This window comes from Biomphalaria glabrata, chromosome 5 (genome assembly GCF_947242115.1).
Source record: "Biomphalaria glabrata chromosome 5, xgBioGlab47.1, whole genome shotgun sequence".
NCBI lineage: Eukaryota > Metazoa > Mollusca > Gastropoda > Planorbidae > Biomphalaria > Biomphalaria glabrata.
In genome coordinates, this window is record NC_074715.1 from 27,906,592 (window position 1) to 27,914,078 (window position 7,487).

The 7,487-nt window shown below is 37.1% G+C and overlaps 1 protein-coding gene across 2 annotated transcripts in view; it reads right to left on the minus strand.

Annotated features, from left to right (window-relative positions):
- Positions 1–6,132, minus strand: part of LOC106069769 (erbin-like) — an 82,240-nt gene extending 76,108 nt beyond the window's left edge. Inside the window, exons 1-2 of one of the 2 annotated variants that reach the window (XM_013229505.2) lie at positions 5,951–6,132; positions 4,303–4,382 (exon numbers count right to left, since the gene is read on the minus strand). The gene's annotated coding sequence lies outside the window, so the exon portion shown is untranslated. Of the gene's footprint in view, positions 1–4,302; positions 4,656–5,950 lie in introns of those variants that run through there. The other variant, XM_056029312.1, reaches the window with a different exon arrangement.
- Positions 6,133–7,487: the final 1,355 nt, after the last annotated feature.

Consider the following 7,487-nt stretch of genomic DNA (forward strand, 5'->3'; position numbering starts at 1 on the left):
ACACAAAACAACAAAGCCTTCGAGAATACAAGATGGCGGACACTCGAGGACGCTGAACAACAAATATCGACAATTATTGGATTAAGCGTAACGGTTAGAGGTTATTTTGAACCTATATTTGTGTTATTTGAAGAGCTTAAACATGTTAACAATAGGAAACGTCAGCCAACATGACAACCAAAAGTTCAGAACAAAAAGTGTTTTACGAGCAAGGCCCCGCGTCATTGCCCTCGTCTAGTAGTAGTATCACTGAGTTGCTGCTGTAACGGAGGAGTTGATGGGATACACTGTTGGAAAAAGCCTTTATACATTGTATTATTTAATGTCTCATTTGTGTCTGTGTGTTTAATACGCTGAATGATTATTTGTGTTACAAGAACCTTTCTTTTGAATTCAAGTAAGTATTTAACTCCCTTGCAAGGCAATCCTTGTACAATGTCGACAGAGTCCCCCCCCCCCAATTCAGTACGTATGGACATCCAAATACTTTAAAGGATCAAGTCAATAAATGAAACGTGAATCACTTTGCCAACTCAGTCACGAGGTTTGGAGACGTGGGCAGTCAACATTGAACCGGGTACCAGCTCGCTGTAGATCAATGTATACGCCGAGTGATTTGCCTCAATACGTCTGTCCTGAAAATAAACCTTCAGAGCTTGATGGAATGTTGAGTTGGGGCCGGGGGAAGTCTTGAGACACAGGTCTATGAATGAAAGTTTGAAGCACAAAGTAATCGAGTCGTGAAGTAAACGTTCAGACCAAGCGTGATGTTCGTGGAAAGATGTGAACCACTTGAGTTTGGAGTTTGAATGCTTCAGGATACAGTCGTCTTATTGACTTCATGGCCGATGAGTTGATCGTAATTGATGCACATTATTTTAGTGTCTCTAGATAATAAAATAGTAAAGTTTCCCTTTCATACTGTTGTTGGCAACTAAACCGTTGTATGCGAAATTTATTTTAACGTAGGGCCTATAAACTTGAAATAATTTCTATAAATTCTTTGTGAAATATTACTTATATTACAATATAGACAAATTTAACTTCAGATGAAATAAACTTATATTTTTAAAAAAATCTGGCTCACAATAAAAAAAAAGTCTTTACACTCTGGCATCCTGGAGTTCTCTAGCGTACTTAACACAGCTGTCGACAGCGCCGCTTATCTTGCGTCATTCTACAAATAATGCTCTCTCTACAACTAACAATAAATACTCCCTTTGAAACACACACTCCATAACACAGACCTTGCCTTCTTTAGGGCAGATGATGTACAGGTCATCTGTTTCTATGGCCGACGGTTAACGAGGGTGTCATGTGACCAGCACATCGACCAATCACCATTACTTTCCCCAATTTATGATGGGTATCCATTAGTGTTGGGTGAACTCAGAGGCGTCCAAAAAATCCCAAATTTCAAAATCCAAGTTTTTCTCGCGATTCGAACCCTAGACTTAATAACTCGGCCACCACGCTCCAGAAAAACATTTTATTATATTTCATATCTCTTCTGTGTTAGAGTTTATAGGAAAGGTCAAGACACGCATATTTACAACTCCAAGAATAACAACTTGCACCTTGCACCTTTCAATTTTGTTACAAATCTTATATCAACTCACTCTGTCTGTCTGGGTCAAAAGTTTGAACACGTCCTACACCCATCTTGGATCGTTTAAACTTTGCACAAGTATAAGACATCACTTAAACAAGTATAAGACATCACTTAAACAAGTATAAGACATCACTTAAACAAGTATAAGACATCACTTAAACAAGTATAAGACATCACTTAAACAAGTATAAGACATCACTTAAACAAGTATAAGACATCACTTAAACAAGTATAAGACATCACTTAAACAAGTATAAGACATCACTTAAACAAGTATAAGACATCACTTAAACAAGTATAAGACATCACTTAAACAAGTATAAGACATCACTTAAATCAATTTTAAAAAATTAACATTTAGTCAATTAATCACTGGTATTAATTCTTTTGATAATTCGTTTAATAATTCTTCAGTATTCACAAATATGGCTAAATATTTGCGGTTTTGTCCTTTTAGATAATTGTACACGTTATTTCTCACAAACCCATTCTCGGATCAAGTTGAAACGTTAAACAATTATTTATTGCTCCAAACAAAACATGAATCAATTTAAAAATTAACCAATTTGTCAATTAATTATTTTGTCAGATATTTAAAAAGGTAATAGCTTCTACATTATTGAGATATATAAATCTATGTGGAGTTCTTCCCCTCAGATAAGGCCTTTAAGTACTTTCATAAATATTTACTTTGGTGATACATAGTGATCAGAATGAAAGCTGTTCACACAGATCTACTTTGACTGAAGTTTGGCTAGATGCCGACCAATAGCTCACTGTTTAGTGACAGAGATTTAGTTGCAATGACATAGTCAAAGTTCAGTTAATGAACTGATTTGAACAACTTTTTAATAAGTCAACTCATTTGAGGTTCGATTTCATTTTGAATGTCTCCTATGTCTTAATTTGTCTTTACTTTTCAATGATGTATGAGATCGATATGGATTTCCTTAATGTAGAGTTCTTCTATATATAAACAAACATTGATTGGATAGACGCCAAAACTGTAAATGAGGTTAGGTAATGAATCTACAAGAAGAACCTTAGTCGTTCCAGCACTAGACTGAAGGAGACCAACAGTGTGTCACGTGTAATAGTGTAGAGTAGACAGAGTCACGTACAACGTGAACAGGGCAGAGCATGTACCAATACCCTCAAAGGTGATTGGTTCTTGCATCTATAGAGAGACGATGTAGGAAGCATTTCAAATGAGCATCAACGTAGCTCTCAAAAAATCAAATAAACTTATTTCAAAACCGTCGAAGTTCAGTAGACCTATCACCAAGTCCCAGAATAAGTCAGTGTTCAAGTAGTACTACCATTCTCTAATAGCAAGTGCAAGAATCAAACTTTAAGTAGAAGTAGCATTTTATAATAGCAAGAACCGACTTAAAGTAGAAGTACCATTCTCTAAATGCAAGTGCAAGAATCCGTCTCTAAGTAGAAGTACCGTTCTCTAATTGCAAGTGCAAGAATCCGTCTTTAAGTAGAAGTACCGTTCAAGACTTAGTGTTTAAGAAGGCATAAAAATACTAGCTCTCTATTCCAGCCACTCCGCGTGGGTCTTGCACATAGCCCCACAACTTCAATGTAAACCTATTGTGTTGACTTAACAGTACACACTCGAACGTTTTCAAAACTTTTCCCCCTTCGTTCTTGAATTAGCGTGCTCAATGTCCGGGTACTATGGGCTTTTGAGAGGCTATCACATTGAGCCAGTGGGTGCTGGTTGGGGGACATGGGAACCTACAATATCACGTGGCCATAGACATTTGTCAGAATCGATATTTGCGCGAGACATTTGTTTGTCGCATGATTAATGGCAGCAGAGTGACACGGGAGGGGCTCCGCCATTTAGACTAGATTATTGTATCCCACTAAGTGTCTGGAGAACATGTTTTGGTGCTTAGCTGTGGGGAGAAGGTAGATTTTGATGACGTCACGAGGAGTACACAAATTGTAATGGCTTCTGTAAGATTTAGGCCCTAGGCAAAGAATTTCCTAAATGAATATGATAAAAGAAGCATTTAAAATAAATGAAAATGATGGACAAGAAAAGTCCAAATGGTTGTGACCTGTTTTGAAATGAATGACTTGCTATAGATTTAGACGTTCAAATAATGACACAGCCATAGGCACATTGTCATGGCTCACTAAGCTAACATTACGCAGTTTGAAGATTGGGAAAAACAGTCCAAATGAAATGACACATTCACACAAAACAATAATATTGAGATTCTAAATCCCTTTCCCAGGACAAAGAAGAAGTTAAAAAAGCATACTGTTTTCTTTTCTTTTGCTTTTATGGGAAGTCTAATAACTTTTACTTGTATTCAGATTTTGGTGTACCTCAAAATTCGTTATGACCTGTGTCCAAGTGAACAACAAATTTAGCTCTGCATGCCAAAGAAAAAGGCGAAAGTAACAAATAGTGAAAATGTGTTCTTTCAAGTATATATATATATAAATATTTCCACATTTAATATATATATAAATATGTCCACATTGAATCAAAGTCAAAGAGATGTAAACAAAAATACTATTAAAAATGATTTCCAGAAAGTTTATTTTGTACTTTTAGTTCTTAATTACGACAAGATGGAACCGTATTTTCTTATCTATTTTTTTTTCAAAGCAGTCAGGTTGGTCCATGGGTAAGTCTGTGTCTCTATAATTATAATTATACTGACCTTGTTTCTGAACTGCTATTTACTCCAACACAATGAATTTTAAGAACTGTTGAGGTTTACAATTATGTTGGCCTACGTACCTATTAAACACAAAACAAATTGTACACTAACACATATCTAATATAATCTCAGAATTCAACTATCACAACACAATGAATTCAACTGATCGTAATTTATTCACACATTAAACGAATCACTCAACACAATGATCCAATTACAAAAGATAAGAAGCACAACACTACAGTTGTATTTTGCTGGTGTAAGACCCAAATCAGAACCAATGACTTGCGATTCGATCATACTTAAGAATATCTGCCTCGCGGCCGCATTAAGAAAGGGGGAGTTAAGCATCACAAGTAGGCCTGACTGTTGACGTCGTGTGGGTCACGCAAACTGCGACAGACGGCATGCGCCACAGAGGCACAACTCAGTGGCTCGTCTTCATTGGCTTACCGTTAAGTAGGCTTTGCGTGCGTAGTAGTATTAACTATTATCAAATAAATAAGTTCTGTAAAACAACAGTCTTATGAGTCAACCGAGAGAGGGGGATAACTCCTTTTATTAGCATACTATACAGACATAGCCTACTTTTTCAAAGAGATCTGATAGCACCATTAGCTCCCTATTTTGTAAAAAAAAAAAGTATACCTCGACAATGGCGGAATGGCCTTCTAATGACAAGTTTCCCAAATCTCAGTTACGAAAGTTTCTAGTCAGCCTACTCCAGACTGTTGTTACGAAAGTTTCTAGTCAGCCTACTCCAGACTGTTGTTACGAAAGTTTCTAGTTAGCCTACTCCAGACTGTTGTTACGAAAGTTTCTAGTTAGCCTACTCCAGACTGTTGTTACGAAAGTTTCTAGTCAGCCTACTCCAGACTGTTGTTACGAAAGCTTCTAGTTAGCCTACTCCAGACTGTTGTTACTAAAGTTTCTAGTTAGCCTACTCCAGACTGTTGTTACTAAAGTTTCTAGTCAGCCTACTCCAGACTGTTGTTACGAAAGTTTCTAGTCAGCCTACTCCAGACTGTTGTTACGAAAGTTTCTAGTTAGCCTACTCCAGACTGTTGTTACGAAAGTTTCTAGTCAGCCTACTCCAGACTGTTGTTCGATGAACTCGAGTTCGAATCCTGACTGCCGTCATCCCCCCCCCCCCTTTTCGTCCTGCAGGAGGTTTTGTCCAGGACAAAATAATCTTCATTTCTGGTGGAACTTTTGAAACTTGTAATACAAACACTAAGATTGAGTAAGGCGTTTCTAAATCACTGACTGACAGGAGGGCACTGAATAGATGGGCATTATGGCAAATGCTCAATGTGTCGATGGGGCTGCCTTTGAATGGGCCACTTTGAAATGATTTTATATGCTCAGATATCGTGGTTGGCCCTCTTCTCGCCTTTTATAAAAAAAAATATTTCTGTACTACTTGGTTACGAAGTACAAATGATACACAACATATGGAATACTACATGTGGGCTGGAAGTATGGCATTGCCAGGGACAATTGTGACACCCAGTCCGCCTGCTGATGTTTAGAAAATGTATCCAATGAAAACTAAAACCCAAACCTTGCTTAAAAGGCTGTGGCCAGGAGGAGAACAACGAGATTATTGAAATGACTAGATGACACATAAACACACTTAGAGCCTCACCTTCACTGCGACAATTGAGTTCCAGAAGAGTTACTTAATTAGATGTAATTAATTATATAGAAAAGGAGAGTAGGTTCATTTTGCTTGCTATAATTTCTTTTACACATGCAGTCACGCAGCTGGAAAGAAAATATGCTAGAAAATTAAACAAAAAATAATAAGGAAGACTATTTTGTGTTATTAAACATTTATACCTATGTTTAGAAGTAGGCTGTGGCCTTTTGGAGAAATACCGAAATAAAAAACAAATGTTTGATGGTGTGTGACTTTTACGGGAATACCAGCGTTCAGGGTGCGAATCTGTCAGAACCGTGCCTTAGCAAGCATATAAGAGGTAAAACTAATCCGTGTATGAAATTTAATGCGAATCCTTTTCATAGTTTTCATCTCTTGATACATATGTACATAGTAAAGTTCCTCTTTCAGACCTTACGATCTACAGAGCATGTGATGTCATGTGTCTTTTTGGCAAACGGTTAAAGAGCAGAGTGTTATGTGGCCAGCACAACGACCAGTCACCAACCTCCTTTACTTTCCCCAACTGAAGTCAGGTACCCATTAGAGTTGGTTGATGCCCTAAAAATACTTAAATTCAAAATCCCAGTCTTTACCAAGATTCGAACCCAAGACCCCATGTTCAGAAGCCAAGAGCGTAACTACTTAGCCACCGCGCCATAGGTACACCAATCAGTCATTGAGTGGTATTTTGCACTTATAAAATAGATTAAATTTTAAGAAAGGAATCACCCAACTTAGGACTCCTAAATGTACATCAATAGTGCTGGGGTTAGGCTTGAAAGAAATCAAAAGAAAAGATTAGTTTAATGACCCTTCCACTATTAACTGGTGACAATTTTAGACCCTTTGATTAAAGTCGGTGCGCGCTAAAAGTTCCACGGTAAATGGAGGCTCTTGTTTAATAAGATTGCTATCATTAAGCTGAATTCTTACATGTTTTAATTAACAATTAATCTGAGAGGCTCAGTCTCGTCATAAATATTATTGATCGAAAAATTTATTCTAACCCAGAAAATTGAATTATGATCGGTGATCAATGCGTTTCTGTGTGCCTTTGTCTTAAAGGCCGAATAGTGTATGTAGGCCTAGCTGTGTGTATGTGTGTATATTTAAATATATATGTGTGTGAATCCCATTAGAAAGTCGTTACACTAACCATCAATCAACACCACCAATATGATCTGCTGTGGTTTCCATTACGTCAGTCATATTATTCTTCATTTGTTTTATTTCAGCCTATTGTTTGCAATGATCAACACTGCTTTAAGTGAAGAGTGCACACCAAGGTAATTGTAAGAAGCCTACATGTAAGCCTAACCTTATAACTACAGATTGAACTTGAGGGGTGAAAAATGATGATCTAATTAACAATTAATAAGCACTCAATTTTTAATTAACTTTATTTTTCTTGAGCAAAAGCAAATCCAAGAACCAAAATGAACTATTAAAACGTCACTATAAGCAGTAGGAGATGAACCTGACCAGGTCGATGTGACACAGATCTTTGTAAGGAGCCGTG